Here is a 22,842-nt window from a genome sequence, read left to right as displayed (position 1 = left end):
TGCATTCAATACTATTATTTCTGGTAGCTACAATCTAAACGGCACAGCTAAGGAGTTCCAGAAACACCGGGGTATATTTACTAACATTGGTAATTCTCCCGATTTGGTGGGAGAATAATCACAAATGACATCGAAAGTGTAAAACTGCAACTTTTTGAATTTATTACGACTAATTTACTAAGCTGCCGTATTCTGCATTTTCGGGTTTTCCGATGTCGATGTCATTCGTTTTTTTAGGCAGTGTTTTACGTGAGTGACTTGTAAAACACTGCCGACTTTAATACAATGAATCTCGGCCGGATCTGAGAGATCCGTGCTGGGCTTCATTGTGCACTTTGTTAAAAAAAAAAAATAAGTTTAAATGTTAAAAAAAAATTGCGTGGGGTCCCCCCTCCTAAGGCAAACCAGCCTCGGGCTCTTTGAGCCGATCCTGGTTGCAGAAATATGGGAAAAAAATGGACAGGGGTTCCCCCATATTTAAGCAACCAGCATCGGGCTCTGCGCCTGGTCCTGGTTCCAAAAATACGGGGGACAAAAAGCGTAGGGGTCCCCCGTATTTTTAAAACCAGCACCGGGCTCCACTAGCTGGACAGATAATGCCACAGCCGGGGGTCACTTTTATACCGTGCCCTGCGGCCGTGGCATCAAATATCCAACTAGTCACCCCTGGCCGGGGTACCCTGGGGGAATGGGGACCCCTTCAATCAAGGGGTCCCCCCCCCCAGCCACCCTAGGGCCAGGGGTGAAGCCCGAGGCTGTCCCCCCCATCCAATGGGCTGCGGATGGGGGGCTGATAGCCTTTGTTGATAGTTATGAATATTGTTTTTAGTAGCAGTACTACAAGTCCCAGCAAGCCTCCCCCGCAAGCTGGTACTTGGAGAACCACAAGTACCAGCATGCGGCGGAAAAACGGGCCCGCTGGTACCTGTAGTACTACTACTAAAAAAATACCCAAAAAAAGACAATACACACACACCTTGAAAGTAAAGTTTTATTACATCCATCCACACAAACATACATACATACTTACCTTATGTTCACACGCAGGTCGGTCCTCTTCTCCAGTAGAATCCATGGGGTACCTGTTGAATAAATTATACTCACCAGATCCAGGGTACCAGGCTCCTCGGATAATCCTTTTGTAATCCACGTACTTGATTAAAAAAATAAAACGGAGACCCGAGCCACGCACTGAAAGGGGACCCATGTTTTCACATGGGTCCCCTTTCCCCGAATGCCAGAAACCCACTCTGACTGATGTCTAAGTGGGTTTCTTCAGCCAATCAGGGAGCGCCACGTTGTAGCACCCTCCTGATCGGCTGTGTGCTCCTGTACTGTCTGACAGGTGGCACACGGCAGTGTTACAATGTAGCGCCTATGCGCTCCATTGTAACCAATGGTGGGAACTTTCTGCTCAGCGGTTGACCGAAAGTGACCTCACTCGGATTCTATATAAGGAGCCGCGCGTCGCCGCCATTTTCACACGTGCATTGAGATTGATAGGGAGAGGACGTGGCTGGCGTCCTCTCCGTTTAGACTAGAGTACTAGAGAGAGACACAAATTTTGGGGAGCATATTATTAGGAGGAGTACTACTTGCTGCTGATAGTGTGACCAGTGACCACCAGTTTAATTAATCCGTTCTCTGCCTGAAAAAAAACGATACACAGTGTGACACAGTCACATACCATATCTGTGCTCAGCCCAGTGTGCTGCATCATATGTAATACTGTATATCATTATCTGACTGTGCTGAGTGCTCACTGCTCACACAGCTTAATTGTGGGGGAGACTGGGGAGCAGTTATAGCAGGAGTACATATTTTAAGTACAGTGCACACTTTTGCTGCCAGAGTGCCACTGCCAGTGTGACTGACCAGTGACCACTGACCACCAGTATTGTGATTGTCTGCTGACCACCAGTATATTGTGATTGTCTGCCTGAAAAAGTTAAACACTCGTCGTGTGGTGTTTTTATAAACGCATTCTGCAGACAGTGTCCAGCAGGTCCGTCATTACATAATATATACCTGTCCGGCTGCAGTACTAGTGTGATATATATATATATTTTAATTTTATCTCATTATCATCCAGTCTATATTAGCAGCAGACACAGTACGGTAGTCCACGGCTGTAGCTACCTCTGTGTCGGCAGTCGCTCGTCCATCCATAATTGTATACCACCTACCCGTGGTTTTTTTTTTTCTATCTTCTTGATACTAGTAGCTTACTTTAGGAGTCTGCAGTGCTGACAGACAGTGTCCAGCAGGTCCGTCATTACATAATATATACCTGTCCGGCTGCAGTACTAGTGTGATATATATATATATTTTAATTTTATCTCATTATCATCCAGTCTATATTAGCAGCAGACACAGTACGGTAGTCCACGGCTGTAGCTACCTCTGTGTCGGCAGTCGCTCGTCCATCCATAATTGTATACCACCTACCCGTGTTTTTTTTTTTTTTCTATCTTCTTGATACTAGTAGCTTACTTTAGGAGTCTGCAGTGCTGAGTCTGACAGACAGTGTCCAGCAGGTCCGTCATTGCATAATATATACCTGTCCGGCTGCAGTACTAGTGTGATATATATATATATATTTTAATTTTATCTCATTATCATCCAGTCTATATTAGCAGCAGACACAGTACGGTAGTCCACGGCTGTAGCTACCTCTGTGTCGGCAGTCGCTCGTCCATCCATAATTGTATACCACCTACCCGTGTTTTTTTTTTTTTTTCTATCTTCTTGATACTAGTAGCTTACTTTAGGAGTCTGCAGTGCTGAGTCTGACAGACAGTGTCCAGCAGGTCCGTCATTACATAATATATACCTGTCCGGCTGCAGTACTAGTGTGATATATATATATATTTTAATTTTATCTCATTATCATCCAGTCTATATTAACAGCAGACACAGTACGGTAGTCCACGGCTGTAGCTACCTCTGTGTCGGCAGTCGCTCGTCATCCATAAGTATACTAGTATCCATCCATCTCCATTGTTTACCTGAGGTGCCTTTTAGTTGTGCCTATTAAAATATGGAGAACAAAAATGTTGAGGTTCCAAAAATAGGGAAAGATCAAGATCGACTTCCACCTCGTGCTGAAGCTGCTGCCACTAGTCATGGCCGAGACGATGAAATGCCAGCAACGTCGTCTGCCAAGGCCGATGCCCAATGTCATAGTACAGAGCATGTAAAATCCAAAACACCAAATATCAGTAAAAAAAGGACTCAAAAATCTAAAATAAAATTGTCGGAGGAGAAGCGTAAACTTGCCAATATGCCATTTACCACACGGAGTGGCAAGGAACGACTGAGGCCCTGGCCTATGTTCATGGCTAGTGGTTCAGCTTCAGAGATTAATTGCTTCTTTTTTGGTGGGGGTCCAAACCAACCCGTCATTTCAGTCACAGTCGTGTGGCAGACCCTGTCACTGAAATGATGGGTTGGTTAAAGTGTGCATGTCCTGTTTATACAACATAAGGGTGGGTGGGAGGGCCCAAGGACAATTCCATCTTGCACCTCTTTTTTCTTTCATTTTTCTTTGCGTCATGTGCTGTTTGGGGAGTATTTTTTTGAAGGGCCATCCTGCGTGACACTGCAGTGCCACTCCTAGATGGGCCAGGTGTTTGTGTCGGCCACTAGGGTCGCTTATCTTACTCACACAGCTACCTCATTGCGCCTCTTTTTTTCTTTGCGTCATGTGCTGTTTGGGGAGTGTTTTTTTGGAAGGGCCATCCTGCGTGACACTGCAGTGCCACTCCTAGATGGGCCAGGTGTTTGTGTCGGCCACTAGGGTCGCTTATCTTACTCACACAGCTACCTCATTGCGCCTCTTTTTTTCTTTGCATCATGTGCTGTTTGGGGAGTGTTTTTTGGAAGGGCCATCCTGCGTGACACTGCAGTGCCACTCCTAGATGGGCCAGGTGTTTGTGTCGGCCACTAGGGTCGCTTAGCTTACTCACACAGCTACCTCATTGCGCCTCTTTTTTTCTTTGCGTCATGTGCTGTTTGGGGAGTGTTTTTTGGAAGGGCCATCCTGCGTGACACGGCAGTGCCACTTCTAGATGGGCCAGGTGTTTGTGTCGGCCACTAGGGTCGCTTAGCTTAGTCATCCAGCGACCTCGGTGCAAATTTTAGGACTAAAAATAATATTGTGAGGTGTGAGGTGTTCAGAATAGACTGAAAATGAGTCGAAATTATGGTTTTTGAGGTTAATAATACTTTGGGATCAGAATGACCCCCAAATTCTATGATTTAAGCTGTTTTTTAGTGTTTTTTGAAAAAAACACCCGAATCCAAAACACACCCGAATCCGACAAAAAAAATTCAGTGAGGTTTTGCCAAAACGCGGTCGAACCCAAAACACGGCCGCGGAACCGAACCCAAAACCAAAACACAAAACCCGAAAAATTTCTAGTGCACATCTCTAGTACCCGGTGTTGCCCTGGATTTTAAGAATGTTTGTTTACAAAAATTAATTTAAATATTAAACACACAGTATAAATAACAGTATAACAAAGCATGTAAAATGTTATACACAGCAATAAAATGAAAACCCAATGTGCTGCTGGGGGCCCGTGCTACTTCCACTATATAACTCTCTGTGTGTGGGTTTGTGCTACCTCCATTCCCATGCTCACATCATGTTACTGCCCCTGTCACATGCAGCCCTGTTATCACTGACATATCATACATGTCCTGATATAGGCCCTCATTCCGAGTTGATCGCTCGCTGCCATTTTTCGCAGCACAGCGATCAAGTGAAAAAGCGGCAATTCTGCGCATGGTATGCAGTGCGCATGCGCTAAGTACTTTCACACAAAACTTTGTAGTTTTACCCAAGTTCGAGCGACGTTTTTCAGTCGCTCAATTGTTCGTAGTATGATTGACAGGAAGTGGGTGTTTCTGGGCGGCAACTCAGCGTTTTCAGGGAGTGTGCTAAAAAACGCAGGCGTGCCAGGCAAAAACGCAGAAGTGGCTGGAGAAACGGGGGAGTGGCTGGCCGAACGCAGGGCGTGTTTGTGACGTCAAACCAGGAACTAAACAGACTGCAGTCATCGCAAGATAGGAGTAGGTCTGGAGCTACTCAGAAATGGCATGACATTTTTCCTGTGCAGTTCTGCTAACCTTTCGTTCCCACTTCTGCTCTGCTAAGATACACTCCCAGAGGGCGGCGGCTTAGCGTTTGCACTGCTGCTAGAAGCAGCTAGCGAGCGATCAACTTAGAATGAGGGCCATAGTCTGTGCTGCTGACCCACCCCTAGGGGTGCTAGTGGTGTGTTACCCCCACAGTGTTTTTTCCCAGAGTGTAAGTAATATGTGTAGCACGTTTGGTCTAAATTGTTCTAGGCATTCCAGAGTTATGCTGGCTGCTGAAAAACTCTGTGCTGCTGCCTCAACCCTAGGGGTGCTAGAGGTGTCTTACCCCCACAGTGTTTGTTTCCAGCTTGTAAGTCATATGTGTACCAAGTTTGTTGTAAATTGGTCTAGGCATTCCGGAGTTATGCTGTCTCCTGAAATACTCTGTGCTGCTGTTCCACCCCTAGGGGTGCTAGGGTGTCTAACCCCCAAAGAGTTCGTTCCCAGATTGTAAGTGAGATGTGTACCAAGTTTGGTGTAAATTGCTCCTGGCCTTCCACATTTATGCTGTCTGCTGACATACTCTGTGCTGCTGTCCCACCTCTAGGGGTGCTAGGGGTGTCTGACCCCCATAGTGTTTGTTTCCAGAATGTAAATCATATGTGTACCAAGTTTGTTGTAAATTGCTGCAGGCATTCCAGAGTTATGCTGTCTGCTGAAATACTCAGTGCTGCTGCCTCACCCCTAAGGGTGCTAGGGGTGTCTTCCTCCCACAGTGTTTGTTGCCATATTGTAAGGCATATGTGTACCAATTTTTGAGTACATTGCTCCAGCAATTCCGGAGTTATGCTGTCTCCCAATATACTCTGTGCTGCTGTCTGCCCCCCTAGGGGTGCTAGGGATTTCAAATTGTTTTAGTTGCCTCCGCCATGTTTTAATACGCTTGTATGTGAAATTTCGCAATCTTCGCTTGTAAACTGTGGATTTGTATAGAAGGACAGAATGCCAGATTTTCATTTTTATATATTAGATAAAAAAAACTAAGAAGTCACGTGTACAGAATTTGCTATGAAGCTCAAAATTGAGCTCAGGTGCATCCTGTTTCCACTTATCATTCTTGAGAGGTTCCTACAGCTTAATTGGAGTCCACCTGTTGTAAATTTAGTTGATTGGACATGATTTGGAAAGGTACACACCTGTCTGTATAAGGTCCCACACTTGACAGTGCATGTCTGAGCACAAACCAAGCATCAAGTCAAAGGAATTGTCTGTAGACCTCCGAGACAAGATTGTCTCGATGCACAAATCTGGGGAAGGGTACAGAAAAATATCTGCTGCTTTGAAGGTCCCAATGAGCACAGTGGCCTCCATAATCCGTAAATGGAAGAAGTTCGGAAGCACCAGGACTCTTCCTAGAGCTGTCCGGCTGTCTAAACTGAGAGATTGGGGGAGAATGGCCCTAGTCAGGGAGGTGACCAAGAACCCGATGGTCACTCTTTCAGAGCTACAGCATTCCTCTGTGGAGAGAGGAGAACCTTCCATAAGGACAACCATCTCTGCAGCAATCCACCAATCAGGCCTGTATGGTAGAGTGGCCAGACGGAAGTCACTCCTTAGTAAAAATCACATGGCAGCCCGCCTGCAGTTTGCCAAAATGCATCTGAAGGATTCTCAGACCATGTGAAACAAAATTCTCTGGTCTGATGAGACAAAGATTAAACTCTTTGTGGTGAACGCCAGGCGTCATGTTTGGAGGAAATCAGGCACCGCTCATCACCAGGCCAATACCATCCCTACAGTGAAGCATGGTGGTGGCAGCATCATGCTGTGGGGATGGTTTTCAGAGGCAGGAACTGGGAGGTTAGTCAGGATAGAGGGAAAGATGAATGCACAATGTACAGAGACATCCCAGATGAAAACCTGCTCCAGAGCGCTCCTGACCTCAGGCTGGGGTGACGATTCCTCTTTCAGCAGGACAACGACCCTAAGCACACAGGCAAGATATCAAAGGAGTGGCTTCAGGACAATTCTGTGAATGTCCTTGAGTGGCCCAGCTAGAGTTCAGACTTGAATCCGATTGAACATCTTTGGAGAGATCTGCAAAAATCTCAAAAAAAGTTTTTTAATGTTGCCATTATGGGGTATAGGGGGTCATTCCGACCCTATCGCTCGCTGCAGTTTATCACAGTGCAGCAATCGGGTCGGAATTGCGCATGCGCCGGCCAATGCAGACGTGGCAGGACCGTTGGAGGGGCGGGCCGCGGCGGCTGCGTGAGACCAGTGGCAGCGACGATCAACTCCCGGCCAGCCGCAGGAGCTGTGCTGGCCGGGAGTTACTCCACAAATACAAAAGCATCGCCGCTGTGCGATGCTTTTGTATATGTGCGGGGGGGGGGGGGGGGGCAACTGACATGCAGGGTGGACTAGCCCTGTGCTGGACGTCCCCCCGCATGTCAGGGAAGATGATCGTAGCTGTGCTAAATTTAGAACAGCTACGATCAACTCGGAATGACCCCCATTGTGTGTAGAATTTTGAAGGAAAAATTAATTTATTCCATGGAATAAGGCTGTAACATAACAAAATGTGGAAAAAGTGAAGTGATGTGAATACTTTCAGGATGCACTGTAGCATAAACGTGCACATCAAAGTTTTATTAAGAATAATCACCCCAAGATCACCAGAGTGGTAACAACAAATGTGTACCTAAACTCACAGGACAGTAGGGATCCTCACATAATGGTATATTTGCCAACGTTTAAAGGAAACATCTTCTGCCAGACACAGCAATAGCTCCTATCTGCTTCCCACTAGTATCAGCCCTCACCCGGGCACCAATCTCATTTTAGGTATTAATCTTTGTGGTGTTGGTCTCCATTCTTTGTTTGAAAGAAACCTTTATACACCTGGCTTACCCACTTGACAAGTAAGTTTTGGTATGCCTGATGTTGCTTTTGGTCTTTTGATCCATACTAGATTGGCTTTACAAATGAAATGATATAGGAACTGGAAAAAAATTTTTTGTAAGATATACCACACATTGGGGTATATTTACTAAGGTCCCGATTTTGACCGAGATGGCGTTTTTTCTTCAAAGTGTCATCTCGGTAATTTACTAAGCAAAAATCACGGCAGTGATGAGGGCATTCGTAATATTTTGGAAGTCCTAGGAAAAAATCACGAATCAATACACCATCGGTCAAATACGCCTGCAATTTGGTAGAAATCGGGAATTTACTAAAAAGTGCAAATCACAAACACTGCCGACAATAGCCAAACACTGCCGTGCAGAAATACAAATCGTAAAAAAGTGCTAAAGAAAAACAGACCTGCTTTTTTATCCCGTGTTTGGATAGGCATGCGGGGATCCATGAGATCCGTGCATGTTTATCAGTGGGAAGGGGATGGGAAAGTGTTAATGTTTAGAAAAAAAATTGTGTGGGGTCCCCCCTCCTAAGCCAAACCAGCCTCGGGCTCTTTGAGCCGGCCCTGGTTGCAAAAATATGGGGGAAAAATTGACAGGGGTGCCCCCATATTTAAACAACCAGCACCGGGCTCTGCGCCTGGTCCTGGTTCCAAAAATACGGGGGACAAAAAGCGTAGGGGTCCCCCGTATTTTTGAAACCAGCACCGGGCTCCACTAGCTGGACAGATAATGCCACGGCCGTGGCATCAAATATCCAACTAGTCACCCCTGGCCGGGGTACCCTGGGGGAGTGGGGACCCCTTCAATCAAGGGGTCCCCCCCCAGCCACCCAAGGGCCAGGGGTGAAGCCCGAGGCTGTCCCCCCCATCCAATGGGCTGCGGATGGGGGGCTGATAGCCTTTGTTGAAAGTTATGAATCTTGTTTTTAGTAGCAGTACTACAAGTCCCAGCAAGCCTCCCCCGCAAGCTGGTACTTGGAGAACCACAAGTACCAGCATGCGGCGGTAAACCGGGCCCGCTGGTACCTGTAGTACTACTACTAAAAAAATACCCCAATAAAGACATTACACACACACCTTGAAAGTATAACTTTAATGCATACATACACACCACCATATACACATACTTACCTTATGTTCACACGAGGGTCGGTCCTCTTCTCCATGTAGAATCCATGGTGTACCTGTTGAAAAAATTCTACTCACCAAATCCAGTGTAGAGGGCTCCTCGGATAATCCATTTGTAATCCACGTACTTGTAAAAATAAAAAAACGGGACACCCGACCACGAACTGAAAGGGGCCCAATGTTTTCACATGGGACCCCTTTCCGCGAATGCCAGAAACCCCCTCTGACTGATGTCTAAGTGGGTTTCTTCAGCCAATCAGGGAGCGCCACGTTGTGGCACCCACCTGATCGGCTGTGTGCTCCTGTACTGTCTGACAGGCGGCACACGGCAGTGTTACAATGTAGCGCCTATGCTCTCCATTATAACCAATGATGGGAACTTTGTGGTCAGCGGTGAGGTTACTTTCGGTCAACCGCTGACCACAAAGTTCCCACCATTGGTTACAATGGAGCGCATAGGCGCTACATTGTAACACTGCCGTGTGCCGCCTGTCAGACAGTACAGGAGCACACAGCCTATCAGGAGGGTGCCACAACGTGGCGCTCCGTGATTGGCTGAAGAAACCCACTTAGACATCAGTCAGAGGGGGTTTCTGGCATTCGGGGAAAGGGGTCCCATGTGAAAACATGGGGCCCCTTTCAGTTCGTGGTCGGGTGTCCCGTTTTTTTATTTTTACAAGTACGTGGATTACAAATGGATTATCCGAGGAGCCCTCTACACTGGATTTGGTGAGTAGAATTTTTTCAACAGGTACACCATGGATTCTACATGGAGAAGAGGACCGACCCTCGTGTGAACATAAGGTAAGTATGTGTATATGGTGGTGTGTATGTATGCATTAAAGTTATACTTTCAAGGTGTGTGTGTGTGTAATGTCTTTATTGGGGTATTTTTTTAGTAGTAGTACTACAGGTACCAGCGGGCCCGGTTTTCCGCCGCATGCTGGTACTTGTGGTTCTCCAAGTACCAGCTTGCGGGGGAGGCTTGCTGGGACTTGTAGTACTGCTACTAAAAACAAGATTCATAACTTTCAACAAAGGCTATCAGCCCCCCATCCGCAGCCCATTGGATGGGGTGGACAGCCTCGGGCTTCACCCCTGGCCCTTGGGTGGCTGGAGGGGGGGGACCCCTTGATTGAAGGGGTTCCCACTCCTCCAGGGTACCCCGGCCAGGGGTGACTAGTTGGGTATTTAATGCCACGGCCGCAGGGCGCTGTATAATATATATATAAGTTTAAATATATATATTTTTTTTTTACAAGGTGCACAACTAAGCCCTGCACAGATCTCTCAGATCCGGCCGAGATTCATTGTATTAAAGTCGGCAGTGTTTTACAAGTCACTCACGTAAAACACTGCCTAAAAAAACGAATGACATCGACATCGGAAAATTCGAAAATGCAGAATACGGCAGCTTAGTAAATTAGTCGTAATCAATTCAAAAAGTTGCATATTTACACTTTCGATGTCATTCGTGATTGAACTTTGACCTCAAACGGGAAAATACGATTCTTAGTAAATTTACCCCATTGTGTAATTTTTGTTTATTTGCATGAACAACCATTGGAGCAAAAGCATTACTTAGAAGAAGATCCGTCATCAGTGAATCATTGGACTTATTGGTTTGACTTTTTTTACTTTGAAGTATTGCCTTTGATCTGTTGTCTTATCTTAAGCATGCCTCCTGATGCAGGCTAATAATAGTTGTGGGTAGATTTATTAAAGTTTCTAAAAATGAAAGTGTTGGTGTTGCCCATAGCAACCAAATTCTAGCTTTCATTTCTCTACTACATTCTATAAAATGATAGACAGAATCTGATTTGTTACTATGGCCAACAATTCCACTAGTCTGTTTTAGAAGCAGGGCCGGATTATAGGCAAGGTAGACAAGGCAGTCGCCCAGTGGCCCCCACACTGTGGCAAACATTGCCGCAACCCAGATCACTCTGCACCCTCTCTGGCCATCTCCAAGCAGTATTGCAGCCAGTGATGGATGATATTTATCTTTTGAAAGGAGACAGATTTGTCTCCGTGCTAGAGTCAGTGGGCATGGCTGACTATCAAAGCCATGTCTCCTTGTGGACATAATGCCACAATTCGTGGGTGTATTGGGAAAGGGCGGAGCCTAATGCAATGAAGTGCCAGCCCCCATCAGAGACCTCATGTTGCAACAGGTAGTGTCTCTCTCGCTCTGTCCCCCTCCCTCTCTCCTTCTCTATCTTGCTCTTCCCGTCTCTCCCCCTGACACCCTCTCTTTCTCTGCTGATTGCTCCCCCTCCCTCTCTCTTACCTTTCTCTCTACCTTAACCCTACCTCCCTCTGTCTCTCACTGATACATTCTCTTTCTCTCCTGCTTGCTCCCCTCCCTTGCTTTCCCTCTCTCTCTCTCTGTTAACACTCTCTCTTTCTCTCCCTCTCGTTCTCTCTGACTCTCTCACCCTGACACCCAATCTTTCTCCCGTTCTCTCTTGCTCCTCTTTCTGTCTCTCTCTCTGACTCTTTTTTTTCTCTCTTTGACACACTCCATCTCTCTCTCTCTCTCTCTTCCTGAAACCCTCTCTCTCCCCTCCCGCTCTCTATCCATTCCTGACACCCTCTCTATCTTTTTTGCTCCTCTCTTTCTTTCTCTTTGTTGCCTATTCCCACTTTGTTTTCTCTCCCCTCTTTTTCTCCGCCTCTCTTCCTGACAGTCTCTCTCTCTCCTTTTCTCTTTCCCTCCCCCCTCCCCCCTTTCTCTCCCTGACATCCTCTTTGTTTATGTCTCACTCCAATCACTCTCTCTACTACTTTCATAAGGGGCATAGTAATGTCAGCAGCAGAGGGCATATACAATTTTATTGGTGGGGGCCCCCACAGCTTAGTTACTCCGGGGCCCCCACTAGCTTTAATCTGGCCCCTTCAGAAGCTTTAGTAAATCTACCCCTTGGACACAATAATACAATTGTAGTGTAAAATGTGTTAAAATTTCACAGAGGCCAACTTTTAATGAGGTCCACAGGTGATCGATAGACTGATAATAGTGCAAAATCATAATAGTGAAATACACACAATTCCCCAGTTACAGTATAAGAGAGGATTATGAAAAGAGCCCCAGGAAATTGGTGATATATTTAAATTTGCAGCCTCACTATATTGTTTATAGAAGTGTTGCATTCAAATATTGGACTGTACATTAAACTGACATGGAACAGAACATATATTGACGTCAGCAGGAGTGTCTGTATTATCTTAGCAATGTGCTAGGCATTTATACATTTATTGATCAAAAATGTGTTTCATTTTAGTTTTGAATGCAAAAGAAATACAATCCCACCACTGATTGCATGCATAGTGGCGTTTATTGGATGGTATTCATGTGACCGGCGGTCGGGAGACCGACGGTCACATGACCTCCACCGAGATCCAGCCCCCTCACTATCCCGATGGTCGGCATGCCGACCAACAGGGACTATTTCCACTTGTGGGTGTCCACGACACCCATAGAGTGGGAATAGAACCCGTGGCGGCCGCAGGTCACCACCGAGCCCGCAAGGGGCTTGCTGCACTCGCCCCTCCTCCGTTGGTATGCTGCCGGGATCCCGGCGTCAGTATGCTGACCAGCGGTCTCCTGACCGCCGGTCAGACATAATACACCCGTGTTTATTAACGCTTTTTGCATGTAGATGTAGGCGAAGGACAGCTCTCCCAATAAAAACTGTCCTTCGCGGTGTGGGGACTTCTGGTTTTATGACCCAGGAATCTTTCTGCGCATGCGTGGCTGTCTGCATTTTCAGAGGTTTGACCACATTTTTAGTGTTGATGCATCCAGCCCATAGCGTTGTGCGTACATCTTTTTATTTAGCAAAAGGTATGCATTTCCATATTGCATATACTTTGATTTATAGACTTATTTTAACATCCAATAAACTACTCATTCCTCATAGTGATGTGCAGGGGTGGATTGGGAACAAAAAGTGGCCCTGGAAAAATTTGTACTAGTGGCCCCACATGGGCAGCACCAGAAGTGTAAGGTCTAGCCATGGGCGGCATCTTATTCATTATGTCTATAAATAGGACCACATGTCCTCAAACAAAACAGGCCCCGCAGGTGCGTCGGCCCACCGGGAATCTTCCCTGTAGACCCTACGGTCAATCCGCCTGTGGTGATGTGGTACTTATGTCCTTTTATTTATTATGAAAAAGCGCTATCTGGTTCAGTGCATGCAATATGTAGCTAGAGTTGCTTTGATTTTGTGACTTGATAGGTGGAATGGGGGAATGAGGTAGTATTTTTATTTTTTTATTTTTAAGACACCTAGCCGTTTCCGCAGCGTCATATAGGGAATATACAAATAAACATAGAAACCTGGCATGTCATAGCCACAAAACAGAGCAAACAACAATCAAACTAGGCAGGTCAGGTGAGTGGAGGCAAGTCACAGAGAGGCATAGCACTCATTGAGACTGCAGCCAATGAACCACGAGCACACAGAATCAGAGTCACTGAAAAGTGGAACATCCCGGGGTTGGCAGTTATGTCTAAGTGGTTGAGAGAGGTACCACAGGTGTTGGGTGGCTATGTGACGACCTTTTCCCTAAAATGCTTCTCCTTGCACCTTGTCCTGTAGTACCATGTTCAGAGAGGTAGGATAGATTTATATGAAACAGGAGTGAGTCAGCAATTCCAACACGATGTCTTTTATTGAGCTGCAATGAACTCTGGATCAGAACCGACCCTAGGCATAGGCAAATACCTAGGGCATTTGCTATGCCAAGAAGAACCAGCAGCTTCTGCTGATTAAAATGATGTTTGGCATGCCTACATTCTGTGTGTAGCATTTCATATGCAGATACAGCAACAGTCGCACACAGTATATAGGCATGCCGTATATCATTTAATTAGCAGAAGCTGCTTATGTATCCTAGGCACATAGGAATGCAAATAAGATGCATTTTCATAAAAAAAAGGCATCCGACGTTAGCAGAGCTGCCAGCTGACTCATGCCAGGCATCTCCTGCTGCATGGTGCATTGAGGCAAGATTTATGAGGACACATCTGTATCCAAGCAGATGTCACAGTGTAAATGGCTGTGTGAGTGCTGTGTGTGAGTGTGTTGGTTGTGCAATAGTATTCGGCATATGTGTAAGGGGCATTATGCGTGTCATGTGTATATATGCATTAATAATGTGCAGCATATGTGTAAGGGGTATACGTGTGTCATGTGTATAAGGGCATTAATAATGTGCAGCATACAGTATATGTAAGGGGCACTATGTGTGTCATTATGTGTATAATGGCATTGATAATGTGCAGTATATGTGTAAGGGACATTACTGTATGTGTGTCATTATGTGTATAAGGGCACTAATAATTGCGGCATATGTGTAAGGGACATTATGTACATAAGTGCATTAATAAAGATTGGCATAATGTGTAAGGTGCATTATGTTTATAATGACATTAATAATGTGTGTTATATGTGTAAGGGGCATTACTGTGTGGTAATTCAGTGTGATAATAAAGTTGCAGTACTGTTTAGCATAATTTCAATTGGGGGTACTATTGCGTGGCCATGTCCCTTGTCAGCAAAAACACACCCCTTTTTGGGCACACTGTTCCTATTTAAAATATAGGGGGTAGGAACACCAAAATAAGGACTTCTATGGGTGAGGGGTGATGGTGTTGGGAAAGGGGTGCAGGGTCATAGGCGCTGAAATAGCGGTGGTGTTATGGGGCACGAGCCAAAATCTTGCCTAGGGCATCATATTGGTTAGGACCGTCTCTGCTCTGGATTGAGGATGATAATGGGTTAATTGCCATAAAAGATTTAATAAAAATGACAATAATAATTTGGCATCAAAAGAAGATAAAGAGAAGACAATTGGCTACAGTTCACACCACAATGGAACATTCAAAGATGCAAAAGTCAATCAACTGAATCACAGATAACAATCAATCGAATCACAGATATTAGCATATCATAATTGGAATCACAGTCTATAATGTGGTGATGAGAAGAGTGATGAAAAACACATGAAACAATAAAAATTACTAACTTTCCTGCTTTCCCTAGCCAAGGTATGATCTCCAACGGCAATTAATGTTGGAGCCACACACAGTAAAGCCACCTACCCATTTACCTCCTTAAGCAACTCACTTCCCCATAGGTCCCTCCAGCAGCCTCTCCCTGTGTGCCATCAGTAGTGTGGATTTAGATGTAGCCAGGACGTTAGCACACCTGCAGCCACAGCCCATAAGGGACAATGCCACTGTCATTCAAATCTGGCTCCTGTAATGAGCCAATTGGAGCTCACGGACCGGCAGCCAATCAGCAGTGGTTGCCAGTCTGCGAGCTCCGATTGGCTTGCTACCAGAGGCAGATATGAATGACAGTAGCACTGTCTCTTATTGGCTGCGCACTGGCATCCCGACCACAGTCCAAATCCACACTGCTGCACCTTCCACCCCAGCCCTGCCAGATGACCAGTCCAACCCTGGAGGCAGCAATGGTGGGACTGTGGCGCCCTTATCAGAGCAGGTGCCTGGAGTACAAGCTCCAGTACGCCCCTAAGACACAAAATTGAGAAAAAAAGTATACAGCAGGGGAATCGTTACCCACGGGCCACGCCAGGCGTCTTGTGCCATATGACAGAAAAAAAGTAAAGGTGTAATATTTGAATCTATACAGCAACTAAAAGGATACTGTTTGGACTCTCATTATGTGTTTGGTACTATTCACAGTATTAGGCCATTTCTTTAACTTTTTATTCATTTTTCAATGAAAAAAGAAATAGCCAAACAAGAAATACAATGGCATAAACCCCCACCCTAATCACAACCCTTCCCTGGGTACAGTACATCCGTGTGTATGAATGTGCAAAGACTGAGACGTCCATATTGATCATCTGTAGACACTAACACCACCTGGAGCCTCTGTAGATGCCACCATAATTAGCATCATCTAAACTTGCACCAGCCCTATGGAAGGTGCATATTTTCCATCTGAGTGTGGCCTCCAGTGTGAGCAGTTCTGCGCCTGTGTACAGTGTCTGAATAGCCACCTCCCAGTCACCGTCCAGGAATGCTTAGCACTTTTCCAAGACATTTCTGATACCGTGCAATAACAGCGATTGCCATAAGATTGCCATAAATTATATATACAGTATGTAACAAAAAACAACAAATGTGTGTTCATACAAAATACATTTTCTAATGATTTTCTTCCTTTTGCTACAGAAGTAAAGTAGCCACCACAAAGGGAAACCTCCAGGAAGACCTCCATTGGTGAAAGCACCACGCCTGGCTGGCTAGGAGGGGTGCAGCTAGCTGATTGTGATGGTGCAGGCACAGGTACTGTAAGGGTGCAGCAACTTGGGCAGACAATGAGCCAATATTGTTATTCAGCTCCCCAGTCATTAGCAGTTTCTGTAGGCCATTGACTTCCGACAGGGCACCACAATTCACAGCCACTCTACATTCCTGCAGTGTCGGACTGGAGCATGTAGGGCCCACCGGGGGAATGCAGTAGTAGGGGCCTATGCTAGGGGTGTGGCCAGTCTGCAGAGGCGATGTGGCCTGCCACCTCATTGGTTTGACTAACCATTAGAGTGCAACGTCTGGGCCCCTTCAAAAATATATACAGTAAATTCAGTTGCTGCCTGCATGATAATGTTCCAGATTAATAACAGCAATGCACGATAGAAAATACACCATAGTCCAGTATAAGGTAACATATGTATAATGTATAATTCAAGTACACAGTCTGGAACCTGATCCCTAAAACAGGAGGTGGGCCCCCAGGCAGTAGGTTTCCCCTGTACCCCTGTGTGCCAGTCCAAGCCTGCATTCCTGTGCCACTGATGGCCACAGCAAAACTGCCTGGAACTGACCATCAGCATGAGTAGAGGACTTTCCCACTACTTCACCTAACCGGACATCAAGTCCACTCACCCCCATTGCAGATGGACGAGCGTGGCACCAGCCCCATCTGGCAGCAAAGACTGTCAGCTTCTTCTGCAGCACTTTACTTTTAATGTTCTAATCCAATTTACTTTTAACATTCTAACATTTTCCTCCCCCTGTTATAATTATTATCTTTTGTATTGGTTAACTCATTTTTATACTGTCCAGACCACTACTTCAACATTGCTTTTTTGCTCTTCTCTTATATTGTATTTTGATGCATGCTGATCTATTTACTGTATACAGATTTTATCCTATTACACACGTGTCAGTTTTCCCAATTATGCCTTGGGTCCTTGTATGGCTTACATCACACAGTGTAACCTTTGCAGTGGCATGGCTGCCTCACCTGGTAGGCTTGTGGATGGGGTGAAAAATACATGGACCTGACAGTTATATGTTGGGACTCTACTCTTAGCATTAGGACGCAGCAAACACACATTTTGTGTAATGTTTCCAGGGCAATCCTGCTTTTCTATACGTATGGGTATTTTTCCAGCAAAAATGCATATTTGCACTGAAGTTTGTGCCGCAATAGCAGATACTAAAGTTATATATGTAGCAGAATGTAAGCAGTGTCTCCATCTCAGTTGTGTAAGGATATGGTTGTTCTGTCTATAGACATGTCCACATACACCTATCCTCAAATTTCAGCCAATAGTCATATTTGGTGTGCCACAGACTTTGCGACCATGCCTAAGCATGCGTCCCACTGTACAAATTTTAACAAAATATGTATTTTATTCACATCACTAATATGACACAAGTACAACTTTAGTATGTGCTACCAAGCCAATATTCACGGATACCCTGGATACTGCTTGGGTAAAAGGTAAAAGACGGAGGACTAATATGAGTGAGCCATGCCTTGTAAGTACATTAACCATGGAGGAGCATCTAAGCTGCAACAAGCGGCACGGCCCAAAAAGGCTATGTGTATGATGACACATCTGTAGCTGTTTCCACCACTTTCAGGTTTCAGGATAGCCTGCACAGAGAGTTGTGCACTCTTTGAAAACTGTGCAGGATTTACAGCAGAATGTCATCATTTTTTGCGGATTTGCGGCGGGATAGCAACTTAGTAAATACTGTATTTTGATTAAAAAAAATTAAGGGGGGAGGCTAATTACCCACGCCGGCTGATTCAATTAGCCCAAGAGGTGGACTTGCTCCTGAGGCTGCAAGGAATAGTCAGTAATAAAAGGTAGAGTAATAAAAGGTAGCGTAGGTGGCTTAACATGCAGGGAAACCCATTGATTCTGCATTTTATACAGAATCAATGTGTTAGCGTGTTAACACAGGTTTACTGTGCAGGGAAAAGGCTGTTTTATTGAATGGCCTGCAGCTAATTGGATTCCCCCGGCCCCTAAACTATCAGTGATTCCTTTGATTTACAAATGAGAACAAAACCGATGCTTGGTAAATTTCCCCCTAAATTCAGAAGCTTAAGTGACACCTTGGACAGTGTACATTCCCCAAAGTTTATCCAGCAGAATTCTAACTGCATTCTTACTAAGTACTTAGTAGACTGTGCATTCCATCTCACATTCTCCTTCTTCTCCAGTGTGCTCTTTGTGACTGTGAAGCTTTATGGTCTGTGTTATTATAGATTACTATGCTCATCAGGGTTGCAAGACATTAACAGCTCAAGGCAGAGATCACATTTAGCTCCCTTCTCCCACCACTGCCAACCCTATACAAAAAGGTGTACAGTAACTTGCTGTGTATTTGATGACAGAAGACAATAGTACATGATAAAAATATAATTATTTTATTTAGATTTCCACTGGTATCATTTATTCTGCATAGTGACTGCTTATATTTAACAATGAGCAGAGGCAAGAGCAAAGCGGAGTTGAGACTCTAGTTTCGTTTGTGCTGATGTGAGTGTTCTGTTTAGAAATTGGCTGTTAATGGCCTTACACACTGGACGATATTTTAGAAAGATATGAAAGATATCCTTCAAAAATGAACAATATATAATTTATATCGTTCCGTGTGGAGGCACCGGTGATAAATGATGTGCGTCCCCACAGTCGTTCATCGTTGGTCTATCATCGTTTAGCCAATTTGGACGATATTGATGTTTTCAATGTCAAATCGTTCATACAAATTGTTCAGTGTGTATGCAAAAAATCATTACTGAAAAATCGTTCATCATTCAAATCGTCCAATGTGTAGGGCCCTTTAGTCAGGGCCAGCGACAGGGGGGTACAAAGGGGACAACTGTACCAGGCCCCAAGGATCAGAGGGGCCCCAAGTATATGCTGATAAGTACCCATCAGGGATGTGAGCCATCTTGTCCAAATAGGGCAGCGAGCTGTAGGCGGTGTGGCTACAGCCTTAGAGAGACAGGAGCCTCTCACACACAGTGACTGTGCGGAGCGAGTGTGCATCCGCTCTTTCGGGTTCTGCTCTGTTGCAGGCAGTTACGGGACATGGCAGCAGCTCCGCTGGCACGGATTTGTTTCACTGAAGACTGAGTCTGGGAGTGCCTCCCTTGTTGTGGTACATATATATATATAAGTCATTAAAAAGCGTGGCATTGCTCTCAACATCAAGACCACAACGCTAGTGCTCGTACCAAATGACAACACGCTGTGGGCTCAATACCACATGGCTTAAACAGTAATTATTCCCGGCAAACCTCCACTCCTCAGGTGCACGTCTCGGATCGGACCACGGACCCGCACTGCTTAGCCACCTCAATAGCCGCCACACGCCGGGACACCTTCACTCCAGGGACGTGCGGTGAGCTAAAAGGCTAAGGAGGCACTAGCTAGCACCAGAGTCAGATTTTCACATAAAATACGAGCCAAAGGGTATATTTGGGCATTATACACAGGTGCAGTAGTATAAGCTCCTGGAAATTTGGTGAGTTTTGATCAGAGATGTGCGGAAAAGATAAGCAGGTGAGGCACTGCCTCACCTGCCATAGACTTTTTACTCCAGAGTTTTCCAAAGAAGAAATTTCAAACATATTCTTTGTATTTTTCATATACTTTATACAGTCAAAACTCTGGCACAAACGTAAGTATGACAGGAAAGGCTCCGCCTCACCTGCCTCACCCCACCGCAGGTCACTGCTTCACTCGCCGGCAACCAAAAGAAGCAGGAGGGGGATCAGACATGCAAATCAGCAGTCCACGTCTCTACTTCGTCAGAGGGCTGGCCTGCTGAACGTGCCTCACACCTTTTATCAAGGCTGATCACCATTCCGCTACATCTTTAAACATACAGTACATACTGTATATTTGTAATGAATCCATAGTAAGCTGCTTTTGCCATCACCAATAAATTCATATTTCAGATGCACATTAAAAAAATTGTTCAAAAATTGTTAATATTAATTAATCAATAAATATCATATTAAACATTTTGTTGACATACTATATCATTTAGTATTACATGGAATTATATAAATCGGGATAGAGAACCCAGAAGCAATATGTATATAAATATATAATATAATTTAGTATAATATACAGACCAACATTAGGATCTTGTGAGTACACTTCCCCTATGCTACACGGGGACCAGTATACTCAATACCAACAGAGATAGCGCAATACTTTCTACACCAAGAAGTAAAAGGTGCTTTCAATATCTGATGTTATGCTCAAACACATTTAGTATGGATGCATTTCACAATGTTTCAAATTATTGATCGTTTTCGCTACATGTCTCTATTCTTGATACACAATTACATATGCATGATACACTAGTTTGGAAAGAAGAAAAAAGAGGCAACAAGCCAGACAATTCATAGCTCATAAAAAATACAGTTATCACAAGTCTAGATTCACAGAAAAAATGGTATAAGAGAAAAGATATAAGAAAAAAGGTATATGAAAGAAGGGAGGAACATTATAATGAACACTTATCTTTCTTCAATGAACGGTGTTAATTCATAGTTCTCATTTAACCCCTTTGGTATCAGAGTGTCTAGCGTTATTATCCAAAAGGTTTCCCTCTTTGTCATTTTCCTATCCTGATCACCCCTTTTTTATCTAACATAACCCTTTAAATTCCTTTAAACTTTAAACCTTTTGGGTCGCTGTTAAGACATAATTGAAAATGTCTTGGCACACTATGGTTTGTTACATGATTTTTAATATTCCTCGTGTGCTCAAGAACCCTAATTTTTAGAGGTCTCTTAGTTTTACCTATATATTTTAGCCCACAATGGCACATTAACATATAGATGATATAAGTTGTATTACAATTGATAAATGAGGTGATGAGATGTTGTATCTTACTTGTAGCCCCCTCAAAATATTTAGCCACTTTTTCTCCTTGTGGGTATAATTTACACATTGAAAAAAAACTTTTGTATTTCCTAACGTTTGCATTTTTATTGGATTCACTTCAGGTATTTTCTCCAACCAGCTTTTAGATATCAAACTTTTAATGGTTTTCACTTTTCTATAAATAATAGTTGGCTTACTAGAAGGACGTTGGACCAATATCGGATCCATCTTTAAAATATGCTAGTTTTTCTTCAAGTTTTTTCAATCTCTTTCTCAGAACTATTATATTGAGTACTGAAAGGGCAGATTATTTGCGAATTATCATCCCCCCCTCCCCCCATTTCTTCCTTTCTTTATAAACTATCAGTTCATCCCTATTTTTATTTTTGGCTTTATTTTTGTCTCTCTCTACTATGCTTAAAGGATAACCTCGCTCCCTAAACCTCTCCTCACAAATATGTGCCTGCTCTTCATACTTTTCTATTTTAGAAAATTCCTACTTAATCTTGTAAATTGTGACAGTGGAATATTCTCCTTCCACCTTGGAAGGTGACTACTACCGAATTCCAGGTAGCTGTTACTAGCAACCTCTTTAAAATACGTGGATGTTTCTATTACCCCTGTTTGGAGAGAATGATCTGAATCAAGCAACAGATCTAAAAATATTATTTTATTACCACCCATTGTATGGGTAAATGTAAGATTATAGTCATCATCTTCACTATCCCATATAATCAATATATCATCTATATATCTTTTAAAAACAACAAGGTGTTCCCTCATGTAACCAGTAAGTATCTCCTGTTCCCATTGTCCCATATACAGGTTAGCTAGACTCGGAGGGACATATACTCCCCATAGCGGTCCCATAAATCTGTATAAACCATCAAGAAACATAAAATTATTGTATTTCAACACAAACTCTAAACTTCTACAGAAAAAGTCTACCATTTTTTCTTCCATTTCTGGATCAGTACACAAGGTTTTCCTCACTGCCTCTATCCCTTTTTTATGTGGTATTGCAGTGTACAGTGATTGTACATCAATTAAACACCATTTATAGTGTTTTTGCCACTTGTCTTTGACATAAGAGCCTTATTTCACCACATATTTTTTAAGAAAAATGTCTATATATTCAGACAACCTAGAGGTAAGAGTCCCAATTCCACTAATTATCTGGCGCCCAGGAACTTGGGACAGATTTTTGTGTATTTTTGGTATATGATAAAACATTGCCATTCTCGGATTCTTATTATATAGATAATTGTATTCCTCTTTTGTAATGCATTTATACCTCAAATCTTCATTCAATAAAGTCTCTAGTTCCACCAAGAATACACTTGTCGGATCTTTTTTAAGCTTAAGGTAATAAATTATAAGCTTCTCTTTCATAATATTCCCTGTCCATGATGACTAGACTCCCCCCCCCCCCCCCTTTATCTGCATTTTTTAATGACTATATCTTTATTCTCTGCTAGCCCTTTGAAAGCTTCATACTCTCTTTTTGTAAGATT

General features: G+C 44.0%; 1 long non-coding RNA gene across 1 annotated transcript in view; it reads left to right on the top strand.

Annotated features, from left to right (window-relative positions):
* LOC134911532 (uncharacterized) overlaps positions 1–16,525 on the top strand; it is a 32,352-nt gene extending 15,827 nt beyond the window's left edge. The window contains exon 3 of the long non-coding RNA XR_010176645.1: positions 16,353–16,525. This is a non-coding gene — a long non-coding RNA (uncharacterized LOC134911532). The remainder of the gene's footprint in view (positions 1–16,352) is intronic.
* Positions 16,526–22,842: the final 6,317 nt, after the last annotated feature.

Source organism: Pseudophryne corroboree, chromosome 4 (genome assembly GCF_028390025.1).
Source record: "Pseudophryne corroboree isolate aPseCor3 chromosome 4, aPseCor3.hap2, whole genome shotgun sequence".
In the NCBI taxonomy this organism is placed as follows: domain Eukaryota; kingdom Metazoa; phylum Chordata; class Amphibia; order Anura; family Myobatrachidae; genus Pseudophryne; species Pseudophryne corroboree.
This window is presented reverse-complemented; position numbering and strand designations above follow the sequence as displayed.